Source organism: Oncorhynchus masou, chromosome 3, assembly GCF_036934945.1.
Source record: "Oncorhynchus masou masou isolate Uvic2021 chromosome 3, UVic_Omas_1.1, whole genome shotgun sequence".
Classification (NCBI taxonomy): domain Eukaryota; kingdom Metazoa; phylum Chordata; class Actinopteri; order Salmoniformes; family Salmonidae; genus Oncorhynchus; species Oncorhynchus masou.
This window is the reverse complement of record NC_088214.1, coordinates 4,115,781-4,138,477: the sequence shown is the minus strand read 5'-3', so window position 1 is coordinate 4,138,477 and position 22,697 is coordinate 4,115,781. Positions and strand designations below refer to the sequence as shown.

Below are 22,697 nucleotides of genomic sequence, written 5' to 3'. Positions count from 1 at the left end.
ACTGGTTTTGTCTTTGATACATGGGATACAACATGTGGTTTTGTCTTTGATGGGATTACATGGGATACATGTGGTTTTGTCTTTGATACATGGGATACAACATGTGGTTTTGTCTTTGATATTTGATACATGGGATACAACATGTGGTTTTGTCTTTGATACATACAACATGTGGTTTTGTCTTTGGGATACAACATGTGGTTTTGTCTTTGATACGTGGGATACAACATGTGGTTTTGTCTTTGATACGTGGGATACAACATGTGGTTTTGTCTTTGATACGTGGGATACAACATGTGGTTTTGTCTTTCTCTACAGAGTTCCTATTATGTTGGTGGGAAATAAGAACGACCTGCACATGGAAAGGTATGTTCCTTACTTACATACGTAGATACACACAAACACACGCTGTCTCACACTCACGCTCATACTCACACACACAGTCACTCACGATCACACACACAGACTCACGCTCACACACACGCTCACACACACACACAGACTCACGCTCACATTCACACACACAGACTCACGCTCACAAACACGCTCACACACACACTCACACACACTCACACACTCACACTCACACACACAGACTCACGCTCACACACACACTCACGCTCACACACTCACGCTCACACAAACACTCACGCTCTCACAGACTCACGCTCACACACACACTCTTACACACACACACACTCGCACGCACACTCACACAGACACACATTCACACACACACGCTCACACACACGCTCACACACACACTCTTACACACACACATACTCGCACACACACTCACGCTCACTCACACAGACACACACTCACGCTCACACACACATTTAACAGCTCTCTTATTCAGAGGGGTTGGGTTAAATGCGGAAGACACATTTCGGGTTGACTGCATTCAGTTGTACAACTGACTCGGTATCCCACTTCCCCTATCCCCTTAAAGCATTCTATCCTGTCGCTGTCGGGTTTGGAGTTATGTCATACAGAGACTCCAGCCCACTAACCTGTGGTGTGTGACGTGTGTGTGTGTGTGTGTGTGTGGTATCTGATTGGTGTGATGTCTCTCTTGTATTCCAGGGTGATCAGCTGTGAGGAAGGGAAATCACTAGCAGAATCATGGAACGCTGCCTTCATGGAATCCTCAGCTAAAGAGAACCAGGTGAAAACACCTAGAACACATGTCCATCCAATAGAACAGGGCCTTGAGGCACAAAAAAACCCACTTCTGGTACTTGTTTCTACCTGGTAGTTAATCACCGGGTGTCCCAGGTCTGAATGAGTCCTTTGATTTGGAAGGAGAGAATGAAAACCTGAAGAAGTGTTTTGAGTCCTCCATGACCGACATTGAACAGCCCTGCCATGGACCAAAAGCCCTAGCACTGATCAACTCATCATCAAACCTTTGATTAGTGGAATCAGGTGTGTAGTACAAGACAAAAAGACTAAAAAATATGCACATATTTGGGTCCCTAGGACCAGGATTGAACAAACAGTGCTATAGGCACTGAGCTTGGAGGTCTACAGGTCTGTAATTGCAGTACTCTGTACTCTACAGCAGGGGGCAGCCCAGCTCTCCCCACTATTGAAAGGAATGCCCAGAGATGTTGTGGCACTGTTTAGTCTCTCTTTCTGTCAGACGGCTGTGTCATAGTAGATAGTAAAGTAGCCTCAATTCTAGTCTACTATGTTCTAGTCTACTGTAGTCTGTTCTATTCTACTGTAGTCTGTTCTATTCTACTGTAGTCTGTTATATTCTACTGTAGTCTGTTCTATTCTACTGCAGTCTGTTCTATTCTACTGCAGTCTGTTCTATTCTACTGTAGTCTGTTCTATTCTACTGCAGTCTGTTCTATTCTACTGTAGTCTGTTCTACTGTAGTCTGGTCTGTTCTATTGTAGTCTGTTCTATTCTACTGTAGTCTGTTCTATTCTACTGCAGTCTGTTCTATTCTACTGTAGTCTGTTCTATTCTACTGTAGTCTGTTCTATTCTACTGCAGTCTGTTCTATTCTACTGTAGTCTGTTCTATTCTATTGTAGTCTGTTCTATTCTATTGTAGTCTGTTCTATTCTACTGTGGTCTATTCTACTGTGGTCTATTCTACTGCAGTCTGTTCTATTCTATTGTAGTCTGTTCTATTCTACTGTAGTCTGTTCTATTCTACTGTGGTCTGTTCTACTGTAGTCTGTTCTATTCTACTGTAGTCTGTTCTATTCTACTGTAGTCTGTTCTATTCTACTGTAGTCTGTTCTATTCTACTGTAGTCTGTTCTATTCTACTGTAGTCTGTTCTATTCTACTGTAGTCTGTTCTATTCTACTGTAGTCTGTTCTATTCTACTGTAGTCTGTTCTATTCTACTGCAGTCTGTTCTATTCTATTGTAGTCTGTTCTATTCTACTTCTACTGTAGTCTGTTCTACTAGTCTGTTCTATTCTACTGTAGTCTGTTCTACTTCTACTACTGTAGTCTGTTCTACTGTAGTCTCTACTGTAGTCTGTTCTACTGTAGTCTGTTCTATTCTACTGTAGTCTGTTCTACTGTAGTCTGTTCTATTCTACTGTAGTCTGTTCTACTTCTGTTCTATTCTACTGTAGTCTGTTCTATTCTACTGTTCTGTTCTACTGTAGTCTGTTCTACTTCTGTTCTACTGTAGTCTGTTCTATTCTGTTCTACTGTAGTCTGTTCTATTCTACTGTAGTCTGTTCTACTGTAGTCTGTTCTATTCTACTGTAGTCTGTTCTATTCTACTGTAGTCTGTTCTATTCTACTGTAGTCTGTTCTACTGCAGTCTGTTCTATTCTACTGCAGTCTGTTCTATTCTACTGTGGTCTATTCTACTGTAATCTGTTCTATTCTACTGTAGTCTATTCTACTGTAGTCTGTTCTATTCTACTGTAGTCTGTTCTATTCTACTGTGGTCTGTTCTATTCTATTGTGCAGTCTGTTCTATTCTATTGTAGTCTGTTCTATTCTACTGTAGTCTGTTCTATTCTACTGTAGTCTGTTCTATTCTACTGCAGTCTGTTCTATTCTACTGTAGTCTGTTCTATTCTACTGTAGTCTGTTCTATTCTACTGTAGTCTGTTCTATTCTACTGCAGTCTGTTCTATTCTACTGTGGTCTATTCTACTGTAGTCTGTTCTATTCTACTGTAGTCTGTTCTATTCTACTGTGGTCTGTTCTATTCTACTGTAGTCTGTTCTACTGCAGTCTGTTCTATTCTACTGTAGTCTGTTCTATTCTACTGTGGTCTATTCTACTGTAGTCTGTTCTACTGTAGTCTGTTCTATTCTACTGTAGTCTGTTCTACTTCTATTGTAGTCTGTTCTATTCTACTGTAGTCTGTTCTATTCTACTAGTCTGTTCTACTGTAGTCTGTTCTATTAGTCTGTTCTGTAGTCTGTTCTATTCTACTGTAGTCTGTTCTACTGTAGTCTGTTCTATTCTACTGTAGTCTGTTCTACTGTAGTCTGTTCTATTCTACTGTAGTCTGTTCTACTGTAGTCTGTTCTATTCTACTGTAGTCTGTTCTATTCTACTGTAGTCTGTTCTACTGTAGTCTGTTCTACTGTAGTCTGTTCTACTGTAGTCTGTTCTATTCTACTGTAGTCTGTTCTACTGTAGTCTGTTCTATTCTACTGTAGTCTGTTCTATTCTACTGTAGTCTGTTCTACTGTAGTCTGTTCTATTCTACCGTAGTCTGTTCTATTCTACTGTAGTCTGTTCTACTACTGTAGTCTGTTCTATTCTACTGTAGTCTGTTCTACTGTAGTCTGTTCTACTGTAGTCTGTTCTATTCTACTGTAGTCTGTTCTGTTCTACTGTAGTCTGTTCTATTCTACTGTAGTCTGTTCTACTGTAGTCTGTTCTATTCTACTGTAGTCTGTTCTACTGTAGTCTGTTCTACTGTAGTCTGTTCTACTGTAGTCTGTTATATTCTACTGTGGTCTTTTCTACTGTGGTCTGTTCTATTCTACTGTAGTCTGTTCTATTCTACTGTAGTCTGTTCTACTGTAGTCTGTTCTATTCTGTTCTACTGTAGTCTGTTCTATTCTACTGTAGTCTGTTCTATTCTACTGTAGTCTGTTCTATTCTACTGTAGTCTGTTCTATTCTACTGTAGTCTACTTCTGTTCTACTGTAGTCTGTTCTATTCTACTGTAGTCTGTTCTACTACTGTAGTCTGTTCTATTCTACTGTGTCTGTTCTATTCTACTGTGGTCTGTTCTATTCTACTGTAGTCTGTTCTATTCTACTGTCGTCTGTTCTACTGTAGTCTGTTCTATTCTACTGTGGTCTGTTCTATTCTACTGTAGTCTGTTCTATTCTACTGTCGTCTATTCTACTGTCGTATGTTCTATTCTACTGTAGTCTGTTCTATTCTACTGTACTGTCTGTTCTATTCTACTGTAGTCTGTTCTATTCTACTGTAGTCTGTTCTATTCTGTAGTCTGTTCTATTCTACTGTAGTTCTGTTCTGTTCTATTCTACTGTCGTCTGTTCTATTCTACTGTAGTCTGTTCTATTCTACTGTAGTCTGTTCTATTCTGTAGTCTGTTCTATTCTACTGTAGTCTGTTCTACTCTACTCTGTTCTATTCTACTGTAGTCTGTTCTATTCTACTGTAGTCTGTTCTACTGTAGTCTGTTCTACTACTGTCTCTGTTCTAGTCTGTTCTATTCTACTGTTCTACTGTAGTCTGTTCTATTCTACTGTAGTCTGTTCTATTCTACTGTAGTCTGTTCTATTCTACTGTAGTCTGTTCTACTGTAGTCTGTTCTATTCTACTGTAGTCTGTTCTACTGTAGTCTGTTCTATTCTACTGTAGTCTGTTCTACTGTAGTCTGTTCTATTCTACTGTGGTCTGTTCTATTCTACTGTAGTCTGTTCTATTCTACTGTGGTCTGTTCTGTTCTACTGTGGTCTGTTCTATTCTACTGTAGTCTGTTCTATTCTACTGTAGTCTGTTCTACTGTAGTCTGTTCTATTCTACTGTAGTCTGTTCTATTCTACTGTGGTCTGTTCTACTGTATTCTACTGTAGTCTGTTCTATTCTACTGTAGTCTGTTCTACTGTAGTCTGTTCTACTGTAGTCTGTTCTACTGTAGTCTGTTCTATTCTACTGTAGTCTGTTCTACTGTAGTCTGTTCTACTGTAGTCTGTTCTACTGTAGTCTGTTCTACTGTAGTCTATTATATTCTACTGTGGTCTGTTCTACTGTAGTCTGTTCTAATCTACTGTGGTCTGTTCTACTGTAGTCTGTTCTACTGTAGTCTGTTCTATTCTACTGTAGTCTGTTCTATTCTGTTCTACTGTAGTCTGTCTATTCTACTACTGTTCTACTGTAGTCTGTTCTGTTCTATGTAGTCTACTACTGTGGTCTGTTCTACTTCTACTGTGGTCTGTTCTATTCTACTGTAGTGTTCTATTCTACTGTAGTCTATTATATTCTACTGTGGTCTGTTCTGTTCTATTCTGTTCTACTGTAGTGGTCTGTTCTATTCTACTGTAGTCTGTTCTATTCTACTGGGTTCTACTATATTCTACTGTAGTCTGTTCTGTTCTACTGTGGTCTGTTCTATTCTACTGTAGTCTGTTCTATTCTACTGTAGTCTGTTCTATTCTACTGGGTTCTACTGTATTCTACTGTAGTCTGTTCTATTCTACTGGGTTCTACTGTATTCTACTGTAGTCTGTTCTATTCTACTGTAGTCTGTTCTATTCTACTGGGTTCTACTGTATTCTACTGTAGTCTGTTCTATTCTACTGTAGACTGTTCTATTCTACTGGGTTCTACTGTATTCTACTGTAGTCTGTTCTATTCTACTGTAGTCTGTTCTATTCTACTGTAGTCTGTTCTATTCTACTGTAGTCTGTTCTACTGTAGTCTGTTCTATTCTACTGGGTTCTACTATATTCTACTGGGTTCTACTATATTCTACTGTAGTCTGTTTTATTCTACTGTAGTCTGTTCTATTCTACTGGGTTCTACTATATTCTACTCTTATTCTGTTTCTGCTTTCTCAGACGGCAGTGGAGGTGTTATATTCTAACCTGTGTGTGTGTGTGTGTGTGTGTGTGTGTGTGTGTGTGTGTGTGTGTGTGTGTGTGTGTGTGTGTGTGTGTGTGTGTGTGTGTGTGTGTGTGTGTGTGTGTGTGTGTGTGTGTGTGTGTGTGTGTGTGTGTGTGTGTGTTTCAGACAGCGGTGGAGGTGTTCAAGAGGATGATCCTGGAGGCGGAGAAGCTGGAAGGTGGCGTCCAACCAGGGAAGACATCCTGCTCCTTGATGTAGAGCTGCTGATCAATCAGAACAGAGAACCGAACACTACACTGGCATATCCAGTTACTTGAAGGCTTCCTGCCAGTACAACTACTACTCTTCCAACTGTCTTCAACTCACCAACAGTTTATCTTTCAGTATTTCTGTTTGTCATGAACGGGTGAGTGGCTGTCATTCTGTACATTTCCCACAATCCACTTCTCGTCTGTTCTGTGCTCAGCCCTGATCCGAAACTGAGAGCCACATCCAGAAATAGACCCTATACCTTTACCCCCCCCCCCCCCCCTAGTCACTTCTCTTAGCCCCTTGCATCCAGGGTGTGGGGTTTAGGGTCTGTTTCGGTAGCCTTGTTTGACCGTCCTGATCTTGCAAAAGTACAGCGGTCAGGATGGTAGATCAGACTACTGTTTCTCACTTGGGGCTGCACAGGTGTCCATTCTGGCTTTATGGTGGACGGGTGATTATGGAAGATCAGAGATGTTCAACCTCCTCATATTAGAGATGCTATGAAGACCGAACATTCCCTTCTATTGAATTGTGTTTTTTTAAATATTTTTTTATTTAAACAATGGTTGTTTTATCTTCTGTTCTCTATCTATGTAATTAGTCCACTGTGTCACCAGGATGGAGCTAGCATGCCATGGTTGTTTTCATGCATACTAAGCTGTTCATTTTAGTGTATTGTTTCAAAGGAAACAAACACTCATTAGGATCAGGTGTGGTTAATTAGTGGGCGTGGCCAACACACCTGACCACGCTTAACAAGAGAGTTGTGTTGATGCAGAGAACGGAATGTATGTTTTTAAATAACTTTCGTAACATTGAGAGAATGTTTTCTGTGGTTTTTATGGAACTTTTGACTTTAAATAAAACCACGAGGAAACGTGTCGGAAACGTTATGCTGTAGTACTAAAATTCCCACAGAAGAACGTTGTTTCTTAACGTTCACTGAACTCTTTTAAAATGTCAAACCAGTTGGAGAACGTTTCTAGATCATTACCAAAATTGAAATTAAATGTAACCATGTTTGACATTTTTGGGAAACGTTCTGTTAAAGTAATGAAATACCAAGAAAATGTCATTTTCGAAAGTTACATAATTGTGCTGAGAATGTTCCAAAGCCAATCAACTACCCTGCACCATTCCCAGAACGTTGTGAGAAGGTTGTATGCAAAATAACTATAGGACAACCGCACACTCACCAAGCACTAAGAAACGTTCTCAGAACGTCGTGTGCTAGCTGGGCTCTGTCATTGTTGTCATTGTCAATCCGTACATCACTAAAACTTTTATAGGAAATCTTCCAATAAACTTCAGGGAGAATCCTAACTTAAGTTAAATATTCAGCTCGTCTCCCATTGACATCAACGCATGAATAAGTGAACATTTAATTTATGTGTAAGTTAAGATTTGTTCTTTAGTCATTTCTGATGCATTAGTAGCTGTTCATCTGTCCCTCTTATCCCTCTAGCTCTTTCTTTATCTACTTAATTTTCCCACATCGTTGTCAGTCAGATGTGTCCACCCCCCTCCCATAGCTGTTTTTGTCACCAGACAAAATATCTGCATCGTATTTTCTAACGTTGTACAAAATAGTTTTTTTGATTGTAATCATTAAAGCAAAAATGGATTATTTCAGAAGTGTTTGTTGTGTAATTCCTGCAATGATGATTGATACACTTTGCTCAGATTCAAGCATTTTGAAAACAGATTTTAACTACAAATGGTTTCAAGGTTTTGGTTTATTTTAAGTCAAATAATTATTCATGTTTGTTGGTAAATATCAAGCATATTTGAGTGGTTGATGTGTTGGTTGATGTTGTTATGGGTGTTGTGATGGTTGATGTTGTGATGGTTGATGTTGTTATGGCTGATGTGATGTTTTATGTTGTGATGGTGTGATGATGATGTTGTTATGTTGATGTTGTTTGTGATGGTTGATGTTGTTATGGTTGATGTGATGTTTTATGTTGTGATGGTTGATGTTGTTATGGTTGATGTTGTTATGGTGATGGTTGATGTTGTGATGGTTGATGTGATGGTTTGCCTGGTGGATGCTCTACCTCCTCTCTTTCAATGAACTGAATCAGGGTGTTATAAAGTAGAGACATATTGGTCTAGATAGAACCCTTAACTCCAAAATCAAAGCCAGTTCCTCTGTTTTTATTTATTCCATTTCTAATCAGTGACTGATTTAGACACCTGGTGGGAACAATGAATGATCAGGTAGAACAGAAAACCAGCAGTACTCCAGACCTCCATGGAAGGATTTGAATACCCCTGGTCTAGAATGTAAACCAGTATATAGATTCTAGAATGTGAACCAGTATATAGATTCTAGAATGTGAACCAGTATATAGATTCTAGAACGTTAACTAGTATATAGATTCTAGAATGTGAACCAGTATATAGATTCTAGAACGTGAACAGTATATAGATTCTAGAATGTGAACCAGTATATAGATTCTAGAATGTTAACCAGTATATAGATTCTAGAATGTGTTGCACTTGTCAGTGCCACAGCACTTCATGTTGATGTAAGCGTTGGTTTGGAACTGCTTACAGCCCGACATGTCCATGCATCTCTGGAAATGGCCAACTGAGAGAGAGAAAATACAGAACAATGTTAAGTTACTGTGTGATAGGCGTTAACGTCGACTATAAATAATCTGTATTAAAAACCTTTATATTCTTGATAATTCAAACCAGGGCCTGCATCTTCTCTGAGAATGAAACAGGCCAGACCAGCATTATATTTATATACGTATATCATTTTTTGGTTGTTGCAGGTTCCGCAGAACGTCTTAGAGCAGGAGTGCTGATTATGAGCCATATAGTCTTATTCATTATGATAGAAATCTGCACCACTGTGAGAATTTGTGAATACTGGCACATAACTTTGTGTGACATCCAATGCTGTTCTTCAAGAAATCTAGCATCAGCACAACATGACTCTTTTTCAAGTCTATTTTTTTTACCATTAGTGTTTAGCTCAGCGGGCTAACATAGTCTGAAGACCGAGGTCTTGAACCTGGTCAGTAACATTACTTACATGGAGCTCTGAGGAACTTGGCGGCTGCACATCCCTCCTTCTCTGGGGGGCAGGTTTCTACTGTCACCTCACAGTCTCTTCCTGCCTTAGTTGGCACACAGCGCAGACAGTCCAGTGCTTCACCTAGGAGACAACACAGGGCTGTGTTAGAACGTCATAGGACCACTAGAACACACCTACAGCACAGCATTGTGTTAGGACCACAGAATTAGAATCGCGCAATAGCAACGCTACAGTATATTGGCCAGATGGTAGCCATATTGTTCAGGGACTCATTGGTAAAATACTGGGGTTGCAAAGTTCAAAGCCGCTGGAAAGGGTTTGGGGGTGTGATATATATTATTTTGGACTATGCAGGAGAGAAAAAAAATTACCCGCGCTGAAGACCTCGATATATTGGTCAGCTAATGCAGGACTGGTCAAGGCCCAGGACTGGTCAAGGCCCAGGACTGGTCAAGGCCCAGGACTGGTCAAGGCCCAGGACTGGTCAAGGCCCAGGACTAGTTAAGGCCAAGTGCACTACTTTTGTGACAATCACCACATTACCACATCATCACCACCACATCATCACCACATCATCACATCATCACATCACCACCACCACATCACCACATCATCACATCACCACATCATCACATCACCACCATATCACATAATCATCACCACATCACCACCATATCACATCATCATACCACATCATCACATCACCATCACATCACCACATCATCACCACATCACATCACCACATCATCATCACATCACCACCACATCATCACATCACCACATCACATCACCACATCACATCACCCCATCATCATCACATCACCACATCACCACACCATCACCACATCACATCACCACATCATCACCACCACATCACCACCACATCACCCCATCACCACATCACCACCCCATCACCACACCACATCATCACCACATCACCACATCATCACATCACCACATCACATCATCACATCATCACATCACCACATCATCATCACATCACCACGTCACATCACCACATCACCACATCATCATCACATCACCACCACACCATCACCACATCACATCACCACATCACCACCACATCAACACCCCATCACCATCATCACACCATCACCACCACATCACCACTTCATCACCACATCATCACCACCACATCACCACATAACATCACCACATCATCACCACATCACCACATAACATCACCACATCATCACATAATCACCACATCATCACCACATCATCACATCACCACATCACCACCACACCACCACATCACCCCATCACCACACCATCACATCACCACACCACATCACATCACCACATCACATCACCACATCACACCACATCACATAATCACCACATCATCACCACATCATCACCACCACATCACCACCACCACATCACCCCATCACCACATCACTCACATCACCACACCCCATCACCACATCACACCACCACATCACCACACCACATCAACACATCACCACATCACACCACCACATCACCACATCAATACATCACAACATCACCACATCACCACCACATCATCACCGCATCACCACCACATCACCACCACATCATCACCGCATCACCACCACATCATCACATCATCATCACCACCACATCACCACACCACATCACCCCATCACCACATCACATCATCACATCACCACATCACCACATCATCACCACCACATCATCACCACATCACCACCACATCATCACCACATCACCACCACATCATCACATCACCACCACATCATCACATCATCATCATCACCACATCATCATCACCACATCATCACATCACCACCACATCATCACCACATCACTACATCACACCATCACATCACCACACCACCACATCACATCACCACATCACCACATCATCACCACCACATCACTACATCACACCACCACATCACCACACCACCACATCACATCACCACATCACCACATCATCACCACCACATCACACATCACATCACCACATCACCACATCATCACCACATCACCACCATCACATCACCACATCACACCATCACATCACCACATCACTACATCATCACCACATCACCACACATCATCACTACATCACACCATCACCATCATCACATCCACCACATCATCACATCACCACATCATCACCACATCATCACCACATCACACACCACATCACCACCATCACACATCACATCACCACATCATCACATCACCACATCACACATCATCACCACCACATCACACACACATCACCACATCATCATCACCACATCACCACATCACACCATCACATCATCACACCACCACATCATCACCACCACATCATCACCACATCACCACCACACCACTACATCACACCATCACATCACCACACATCACCACATCACCACCACATCACCACACCACCACATCACACTCCATCACCACACCATCACATCACCACATCACCACACCACATCACCCATCACCACACCACATCACACATCACCACACATCACACCATCACACCACCACACCATCACCACATCACACCCATCACCACACCATCACATCACCACATCACCATCACATCACCACATCACCACACCACATCACCACATCACACCATCATCACCACATCATCAACACATCACCACATCACCACCATCACATCATCACATCACATCACCACATCACCACACATCATCACCACATCACCACCACATCACCACATCACCACATCACCACCACATCATCATCAACATCATCACCACATCACCACCACATCATCACCACATCACACACCACATCACCACCCACATCACACCACATCACCACATCACCACATCACATCACACATCACCACATCACATCACATCACTACATCACATCACATCACCACATCACCACACCACATGACATCATCACATCACTACATCACATCATCACATCACCACACCACCACCACATCACATTTGATATAAGTGTTTGAGGACAGGGATTTGTCCTGTCTGGATGTTTTATTTGATTTAACCTTTATTTAACTAGACAGGTCAGTTAAGAACAAATTCTTATTTACACCGACGGTCAATCACAGAAGGAGAGGGGAATGACAATTCCAACTATTGAATCCTGCAAGATACTGTTCTGAGATGCTGAAAAACAAATGTTTTGCCTGCACTACAGACCTCTATACCGGTCCGTTGATACTGATAAATGCCCCCCAAAAATACTATATACTGCAGTGTCCTCAGCACCCCTACTTCCCACGGCTTTGGCAAAGTTCCCAGGTTTTTCAGAAATCCCAGTTGAAAGATTCGGCAGGTAAAAAACAGGGAGGAGGGAACTCACATTGAGAGTTTTGAAAAGTTTTGCAACACTATAATGCTGCATTCATGACACGTCGGAAAACTCTGATCCTCTGAGATAAACAATTAAACATGTGTTAGTGGCGTAGAGCTTCCTATTGGTTGATTCTGATACTTTTCTAAACTGGGAAACTGGGGTATCATCTTTCTACAAGGAGTTACCAAGTTGGAGAATTCAGAGTTTTCTAGTTCCGACATGTCACGAACGCTTACATACAAGACAGTTCCAGAGCCTTACCCAGGCACCACAGTACAGAAGAGGTTAAAAAGACAGTGTTTTCTCAGTAGTTAATAAGTGACAGACCCACCACTCGCCAACAGCAGGGCCAGAGCCACAGCCAACATCACTATCTTCATCTTGCTGGTTTGTATGTGTGAACCTGAGAAGAGGGAACAGGCAGTGATTTGTAAACATTGGAAACAGGATTTTTTTTTAAATTCTCGAATATACTTTGGATAAACCCGTTGTTGTGGATTATGCTCCGTAGCGAGACATACACTGTATGGCTCTGGCCCTGCTGTTGGCGAGTGGTGGGTCTGTCACTAATTAACTACTGAGAAAACACTGTCTTTTTAACCTCTTCTGTACTGTGGTGCTGGGTAAGGCTCTGGAACTGTCTCGTATGTAAGCGTTCGTGACATGTCGGAACTAGAAAGCTGTATGCTCACTGTACTTTGTTTGAATTTAATAACATACCGTATATTCTTTTAGTATGTCATCATTTGACGAACAGTCCGAATGTAGAGGTGAGACATATACAGAAGGAGACAGAGAGGAACGGCTGCGATGGGCTTTGAACCCACATCCCCCAGGGGTATATGGGATCTGGATGGATAACCACCAGACTCAGACACCAGATGTTTTGGGACTAAATTAAAATATTTTCTATCACGTTTCCATACACTTTGATCTTGAACAAAATAGCATTCATGACTCATATTGAGAAAGACACCCAAGAAATAGAGTACGGTAAACGACTAAAGCATCCAGCCATTGAGGGAACATTGTAAAACAACATGAAAATCATGCATGAACTGACTGATTCTACACTGATGAGAGAGAAATTAAATTAAATGAAATGAAACTCAAAACAGAGATGAATTAACTGCACTCAAAACGAAAATTAACAGCTGATTTAAAATAATATATATATATATATATTTAAAACAAGCTCTGCGATAAGGAGCCATAGAATTCACAAACCCCCCGCGAATTTTTGTTGAAAATAACCAAATATCTAATGCTGCACGTGCAGCGGTGATTTACGTCCTAATGTGTTACCGTTCCATACAGGTAAATGTAGATTCAGGTATAACTTACCTCACTCAACGCTGTGCTGATACATCCTCTGTACACGTCAACGTTCCTCCTCTTATAGTCTACCCTTCGGTCTCTGTCAACTCCCCTACGGACGCAGCAGAGTGTACTGGAGTAAACCCTGTCAGTTCACCAACCCACTCTATGGGGTCGTGTCCCCAATGACACCCTATCTACCCAAGAACAGCGCTACTACTTTTTAAACGCAGGACTAGGCCATTTGGGATGCAGCTCTACGACTACAGGGGCGTGTTTTACTCGGTAGAATCATACACATGTATGCTTTCAGTTCATGCCAACTCCGCTAGGACTTGATTTTTTACAAAATCACATTTACTCGTAGAACAGTGCAGATGCAAACCTTCACTGTTAACACACTTTGCATTTGCACTGCTCTTTGTGTAAATACTGTATAATCGGGTATGCTCTCTCTCCACCCACCCAGTCTACCAATGTCTGTTCTCTCTCCACCCAGTCTACCAATGGTTGCTCTCTCTCCACCCAGTCTACCAATGGTTGCTCTCTCTCCACCCACCCAGTCTACCAATGTCTGTTCTCTCTCCACCCACCCAGTCTACCAATGTCTGCTCTCTCTCCACCCAGTCTACCAATGGTTGCTCTCTCTCCACCCACCCAGTCTACCAATGTCTGCTCTCTCTCCACCCACCCAGTCTACCAATGTCTGCTCTCTCTCCACCCACCCAGTCTACCAATGGTTGCTCTCTCTCCACCCACCCAGTCTACCAATGCCTGCTCTCTCTCCACCCACCCAGTCTACCAATGTCTGCTCTCTCTCCACCCACCCAGTCTACCAATGCCTGCTCTCTCTCCACCCACCCAGTCTACCAATGTCTGCTCTCTCTCCACCCAGTCTACCAATGGTCTGCTCTCTCTCCACCCACCCAGTCTACCAATGTCTGTTCTCTCTCCACCCACCCAGTCTACCAATGTCTGTTCTCTCTCCACCCACCCAGTCTACCAATGCCTGCTCTCTCTCCACCCACCCAGTCTACCAATGCCTGCTCTCTCTCCACCCAGTCTACCAATGTTTGCTCTCTCTCCACCCACCCAGTCTACCAATGGCTGCTCTCTCTCCCACCCAGTCTACCAATGCCTGCTCTCTCTCCACCCAGTCTACCAATGCCTGCTCTCTCCACCCAGTCTCCAATGGCTGCCTCTCTCCACCCAGTCCACCAATGTCTGCTCTCTCTCCACCCAGTCCACCAATGTCTGCTCTCTCTCCACCCAGTCCACCAATGTTTGCTCTCTCTCCACCCAGTCCACCAATGTCTGCTCTCTCTCCACCCAGTCTACCAATGTCTGCTCTCTCTCCACCCACTCAGTCCACCAATGTCTGCTCTCTCTCCACCCAGTCCACCAATGTCTGCTCTCTCTCCACCCAGTCCACAATGTCTGCTCTCTCTCCACTCAGTCTACCAATGCCTGCTCTCTCTCCACCCAGTCTACCAATGCCTGCTCTCTCTCCACCCAGTCTACCAATGCCTGCTCTCTCTCCACCCAGTCTACCAATGGCTGCTCTCTCTCCACCCACCCAGTCTACCAATGGCTGCTCTCTCTCCACCCACCCAGTCCAAAAGATAGAAATACTTTGCCCAACACCTTAACATTCATACGGGTTAAATCCCATAGGATTGCATCCTACAGTACCTATTTATGTCTTCCCCTATATCTGTAGGCCTAGCCTGGTTCCCCAGTCTGTTTGTGCTAACATTCCACCCCTGACCAGTCCTTGTCATGTTATTGTTTGGCAGCGGCACAGAGAACAACGAGTGGAGTCGAAGCATAAAAACAGGTCTGTATTTCAGTGGGCAAAAAACTGGTTGAAAAAAAACGTTGTTTCCATGTCATTCCAAACCTCCCCCCCCAAACAAAATAATTAAATGTGATGACATTGAATCAGCGTAGAAAACGGATTGAATTTGCAAAAGGTTATCAACGTAAGTAAATTTAATCTTTTTTTTTTTTTTTTTTTTTTCACCCAATTTTTAACCAAAATCCAAATGACAGGTGACCTTTTCTTGGTTGATTTCACATTTAATTCACATGAGTTCAACAAAATGTAAATCAAAAAGTAGAAGTGACTGACATCTGTGCCCGGTGGGAGGCTACTGGAGGCTGCTGGAGGCTACTGGAGGCTGCTGGAGGCTACTGGAGGCTACTGGAGGCTGCTGGAGGCTACTGGAGGCTGCTGGAGGCTGCTGGAGGCTGCTGGAGGCTGCTGGAGGCTACTGGAGGCTGCTGGAGGCTACTGGAGGCTGCTGGAGGCTACTGGAGGCTACTGGAGGCTACTGGAGGCTGCTGGAGGCTACTGGAGGCTACTGGAGGCTGCTGGAGGCTGCTGGAGGCTACTGGAGGCTGCTGGAGGCTACTGGAGGCTACTGGAGGCTACTGGAGGCTGCTGGAGGCTACTGGAGGCTGCTGGAGGCTGCTGGAGGCTACTGGAGGCTACTGGAGGCTACTGGAGGCTGCTGGAGGCTGCTGGAGGCTACTGGAGGCTACTGGAGGCTACTGTGCATAATACTTTCACCCACGACCCAGTTTGAGTTGAGTTTACTTTATTTTTACAGGGACAGTGGTCATTAATCAACGTTTCAGTAAAAGTGACGGTTTTAGCCAGCTGGCTCATTTTCAAACGCAGTCCCTGGGGCAGGTTATTAAAAACAATTATAATGCAGACAATCATTGAGCAGTGAGCACACGCAGAGCAACATAGGACAAGCAAGACGTAGCATGCAGACAGAGCAACATAGGACAAGCAAGACATACCATAGAGACAAGCAACATAGGACAAGCAACATAGGACAAGCAAGACGTAGCATACAGACAGAGCAACATAGAACAAGCAAGACATACCATAGAGACAGAGCAACATAGGACAAGCAAGACGTAGCATACAGACAGAGCAACATAGAACAAGCAAGACATACCATAGAGACAGAGCAACATAGGACAAGCAACATAGACAGACAACATAGGACAAGCAAGACGTAGCATACAGACAGAGCAACATAGACAAGCAAGACATACCATAGAGACAAAAAGCAACAAGGAAAATCAAGCAACATAGGACAAGCAAGAAAGCGTTATGTTCATACAGACAGATGCAACATAGGACAAAAAGCAACAAGGCAAAATCCATAAAAGCAACAAAGTGTTTCCACACCTCACAAGCTGACACCGGCCAAACAGACAACAGACAACATGGAAAGCCTGGCAACCAGGTATTATAGTGATGCGAAGGATTATGTTCCATCAAATCTGATTCACCTTGAGCCATGTCTTCATGTTCACTCTCTCATATGCAGTTTTGAGGAATGTAACACTGGTCAGGTACAAGTGTCCTCTAAATTTAATTTGTTTGTTTTTTTGACCTCTATTTAAATTGGCAAGTCAGTTAAGAACAAATTCTTATTTACAATGACGGCCTAGGAACAGTGGGGTTAACTGCCTTGTTCAGGGGGCAGAACGATGGGGATTCGATCTAGCAACCTTTGGTTATTGGTCCACCAGCCTAACACCAGCCAAACCACGTTACATTGCTTGGCCAATATGTAACAGTGTGCCACCCAATCACAGCCGGATGTGATACAGCCTGGGTTGAGCCCTGTCTAAATAGGTATTAAATAGTGATGCCTCTTGCACTGAGATGCACTGTCTAAATATGTAACAGTGGGTTGAGCCCTGTCTAAATATGTAACAGTGGGTTGAGCCCTGTCTAAATATGTAACAGTGGGTTGAGCCCAACTGATTCCATCTGTGTTAGGTTGAGCCCTGTCTAAATATGTTGAGCGCTATGTTATACAATGTGTGGGTGTGAAATATGTAACTGTGAGCCCTGTCTGATACCTTCAAATATGTAACAGTGGGTTGACGCTGCCTGAATCGGCTACAGTGGGTTGAGCCCTGTCTAAATATGTAACAGTGGGTTGAGCCCTGTCTAAATATGTAACAGTGGGTTGAGCCCTGTCTAAATATGTAACAGTGGGTTGAGCCCTGTCTAAATATGTAACAGTGGGTTGAGCCCTGTCTAAATATGTTACAGTGGGTTGAGCCCTGTCTAAATATGTAACAGTGGGTTGAGCCCTGTCTAAATATGTTACAGTGGGTTGAGCCCTGTCTAAATATGTAACAGTGGGTTGAGCCCTGTCTAAATCTGTTACAGTGGGTTGAGCCCTGTCTAAATATGTTACAGTGGGTTGAGCCCTGTCTAAATATGTTAAGTGGGTTGAGCCCTGCTACAGTGGGTTGAGCCCTGTCTAAATATGTTACAGTGGGTTGAGCCCTGTCTAAATCTGTTACAGTGGGTTGAGCCCTGTCTAAATATGTAACAGTGGGTTGAGCCCTGTCTAAATATGTTACAGTGGGTTGAGCCCTGTCTAAATATGTTACAGTGGGTTGAGCCCTGTCTAAATATGTTACAGTGGGTTGAGCCCTGTCTAAATATGTTACAGTGGGTTGAGCCCTGTCTAAATATGTTACAGTGGGTTGAGCCCTGTCTAAATCTGTTACAGTGGGTTGAGCTCTGTCTACATATGTTACAGTGGGTTGAGCCCTGTCTAAATATGTTACAGTGGGTTGAGCCCTGTCTAAATATGTTACAGTGGGTTGAGCCCTGTCTGAATATGTTACAGTGGGTTGAGCCCTGTCTAAATATGTTACAGTGGGTTGAGCCCTGTCTAAATATGTTACAGTGGGTTGAGCCCTGTCTAAATATGTTACAGTGGGTTGAGCCCTGTCTAAATATGTTACAGTGGGTTGAGCCCTGTCTGAATCTGTTACAGTGGGTTGAGCCCTGTCTAAATCTGTTACAGTGGGTTGAGCCCTGTCTAAATATGTAACAGTGGGTAACAGAGCCCTGTCTAAAATCTGTACACAGTAGTCATGCCGAAATATGGGGCACAGTGGGTTGAGCACGTGCCCCCTCAGATTTGTCCACATTAAAAAAAATAGCCCTGTCTAAATATGTTACAGTGGGTTGAGCCCTGTCTAAATATGTTACATTGGGTTGAGCCCTGTCTAAATATGTTACAGTGGGTTGAGCCCTGTCTAAATATGTAACAGTGGGTTGAGCCCTGTCTAAATATGTAACAGTGGGTTGAGCCCTGTCTAAATATGTTACAGTGGGTTGAGCCCTGTCTAAATCTGTTACAGTGGGTTGAGCCCTGTCTAAATATGTTACAGTGGGTTGAGCCCTGTCTAAATATGTTACATTGGGTTGAGCCCTGTCTAAATATGTTATAGTGGGTAACAGAGCCCTGTTTAAATCTGTTACAGTGGGTTGAGCCCTGTCTAAATATGTTACAGTGGGTTGATAAATATGTAACAGTGGGTTGAGCCCTGTCTAAATATGTTACAGTGGGTAACAGAGCCCTGTTTAAATAATCTTATATAGTGGGTAACAGAAAATCCAGTCATGATAGTTTTTGTCCACATTAAAATATATATATATATATAATCTTATATACAGAACAGTCACCTGGACACACCATTCAAGGGTTTTTCTTTATTTTTACTATTCTCTACATTGTAGAATAATAGTGACGACATCAAAACTATGACATAACACATACAGAATCATGTAGTAACTATAAAAGTGTTGAACAAATCAACGTATATTTTATATTTGAGATTCTTCATGACAACTTTGCACACTCTTGGCATTCTCTCAACCAGCTTCACGAGGAATGCTTTTCCAACAGTCTTGAAGGAGTTCCACACATGCTGAGCACATTGTTGTCTGCTTTTCTTTCACTCTGCGGTGCAACTCATCACAAACCATTTCAAATGGGTTGAGGTCGGTTGATTGTGGAGGCCAGGTCATCTGATGCGGCACTCCATCACTCTCCTTGGTCAATGTAGAAAATAGTACTAAAAAAAATAAAGCTTTGAATGAGTAGGTCCAAACTTTTTTTTACTGGTACTGTTTACGTTTAATGTTGATGTTGTTATTGTTTATCTGTAATACTACGAGCCACCTAGGAATTTTATGAAGTTGGCTTTAACTAGCTACCATTTCAGTCTACCAATCAAGTTAGAGTAGCTATCTTAGCATTCCTGCTGGCAAGGTTGGTAGACTTTAGAAAATCAAGGAATTACTAAAGGCTTTTTCACACTGAATTGTTCTTTGCCCCCAGGCTAGACTGGCCCTGGCCCTGTGCGGGCCCTGGACTGGCCCTATTGGCCCTGGACTGGCTCTGGGCCCTGGACTGGCCCTGGACTGGCCCTGAGCTTGCTTAGTCTATGTTCCCACAAACATTTATTAACCCTGGGCTTTAACTTTTCTGGAACCAGGAGAAATCATGCAACAACTATTATCATGGATATATCCAATTAAATATCAATAGCAAAGTATATGAAAACATAGACCTTCCAACTGCAGATTTTGTAGCTTGGCTAAGTGATAAGACATTACTAGGTAGTGTGACTGATGTGAAATGGACAAGAAGCAATACTGTTCCATTGATGATGTTGACCCGGATCACTGGTTGCTGCGGAAAAGGAGGAGGTCAAAAGGGGGGGTGAGTGTAACTGATGTGAAATGGCTAGCTAGTTAGCGGTGGTGCGCGCTAATAGCGTTTCAAGCCGTGACGTCACTTGCTCTGAGACCTTGAAGTAGTTGTTCCCCCTTTGCTCTGCAAGGGCCGCGGCTTTTGTGGAGCGATGGGTAACGATGCTTAGAGGATGGCTGTTGTTGATGTGTGCAAAGGGTCCCTGGTTTGAGCCCAGGTAGGGGCGAGGAGAGGGACGGAAGCTGTACTTTTACAGTAGCTTGCATAGCAAATTATTATTGTTAGGCATAGTAAGCAATGTTTTTGTACAGATGATGTATTCAGGTGTTTGTCTTCAGATGGAGTTCGTACAAACTTCCCTCAACTATGCGAACGTGGCAAAAGTATTATTGATGTAAATGTCTGAAATAGTTGTAATGCCCTTTCTCTTCCAGAATAGAATACAGTATATACAGTATATACACCCTGATCTGTTTCACCTGTCTTTGTGATTGTCTCCACCCCCTCCAGGTGTCGCTCATCTTCTCCATTATCCCCTGTGTATTTATACCTGTGTTCTCTGTTTTTCTGTTGCCAGTTTGTCTTGTTTGTCAAGTCAAGCTCCTGCTCCCCCGCAGTCTCTCTTTTCTCTCCCTCCTGGTTTTGACCCTTGCCTGTCCTGACTGCGAGCCTGCCTGCCTGACCACTCTGCCTGCCCCTGACCCTGAGCCTGCCTACCGATCTGTACCTTTACCCCCAGCTGGATTTTTGACCTCTGCTGACCCTGAGCCTGCCGTCCGGTACCGTTGTCTCACCTCTGGTTTATTGACCCCTGCCTGCCTTGACCTGTCTATTCCCTGCCCCTATTGGATCATTAAAACTATAGTTATTTTGACGTGGTCTGCATCTGGGTCTTACCTTCCCATCTGATAGAGATGGGTAAAAGCAGTATGTAAACACTATTAAAGTGACTAGTGTTCCATTATTAAAGTGACCAGTGATTCCATGTCTATGTATATGGGGCAGCGTTGCGTAACCGGGTGCAAGCCAGCTAGTGAGGGATATTTAACAGTCTAATGGCCTTGAGATAGAAGCTGTTTTTCTGTCTAACCTCTGGGCGAGCAGATCACATAACAAGCGTCACAATTAAAGGGAAGGTTCACTCATTTTGAATGTTATCATTGTTTTTGTGCATCTCTGTCGATTCCCTGGGTTTTCATGTTTCGTGTTTTCATGTGTATCTGGCGTTTCAGGCAGAAATCCGTCCGGTACAAATCTGTCGTTCTGCCCCTGAACAGGCAGTTAACCCACTGTTCCTAGGCCGTCATTGAAAATAAGAATTTGTTCTTAACTGACTTGCCTAGTTAAATAAAGATTCAAATAAAAATAATAAATTAAATTATGTAGTATCGTGATAAAGTCGCTCCCACTACACTGGAAGTTTACGACTTTAAGACGTCTATCATTCAGCGCATTTGGAAAGTATTCAGACCCCTTAACTTTTTCCACATTTTGTTACGTTACAGCCTTATTCTAAAATTGATTAAATCATTGTTTTCCCTTCTCAATCTACACACAATACCCCATAATGACAAAGCAAAAACAGGTTTTTAGACATTTTTTGCAAATGTTTTAATTTTTTAAAATCAAATAGCTTATTGACATAACTATTCAGACCAGTTGCTATGAGACTCGAAATTGAGCTCAGGTGCATCCTGTTTCCATTGATTATCCTTGAAATGTTTCTACAACTTGAGTAAACCTGTGGTAAATTCAATTGATTGGACATGATTTGGAAAGGCACACACCTGTCTATATAAGGTCCCACAGTTGACAGTGCATGTCAGAGAAAAAAAACAAGTCATGAGGGCAAACTCACCAAATACAGGTGTGCCAAGCTTGTAGCGCCATATCCAAGAAGACGAGGCTGTAATCACTGTCAAAGGTGCTTCAATAAAAAACTGACTAAAAGGTCTGAATACTTATGTAAATGAGATTTTTCCGTTTTTCATTTTTAACAAAAGCCGCAAAAATGTATAAAAACCTGTTATTGCTTTGTCATTATGGGGTATTGTGATGTCATTATGGGGTATTGTGATGTCATTATGGGGTATTGTGATGTCATTATGGGGTATTGTGATGTCATTATGGGGTATTGTGTGTATATTGATGAG

The 22,697-nt window shown here is 42.7% G+C and overlaps 1 long non-coding RNA gene across 1 annotated transcript; it reads left to right on the top strand.

The window, feature by feature from the left end:
• Positions 1-299: 299 nt before the first annotated feature.
• LOC135509071 (uncharacterized) lies at positions 300-7,923 on the top strand. Its single transcript, XR_010450884.1, has 3 exons — positions 300-366; positions 1,087-1,168; positions 6,208-7,923. It is a non-coding gene; the product is annotated as an uncharacterized LOC135509071 (long non-coding RNA).
• Positions 7,924-22,697: the final 14,774 nt, after the last annotated feature.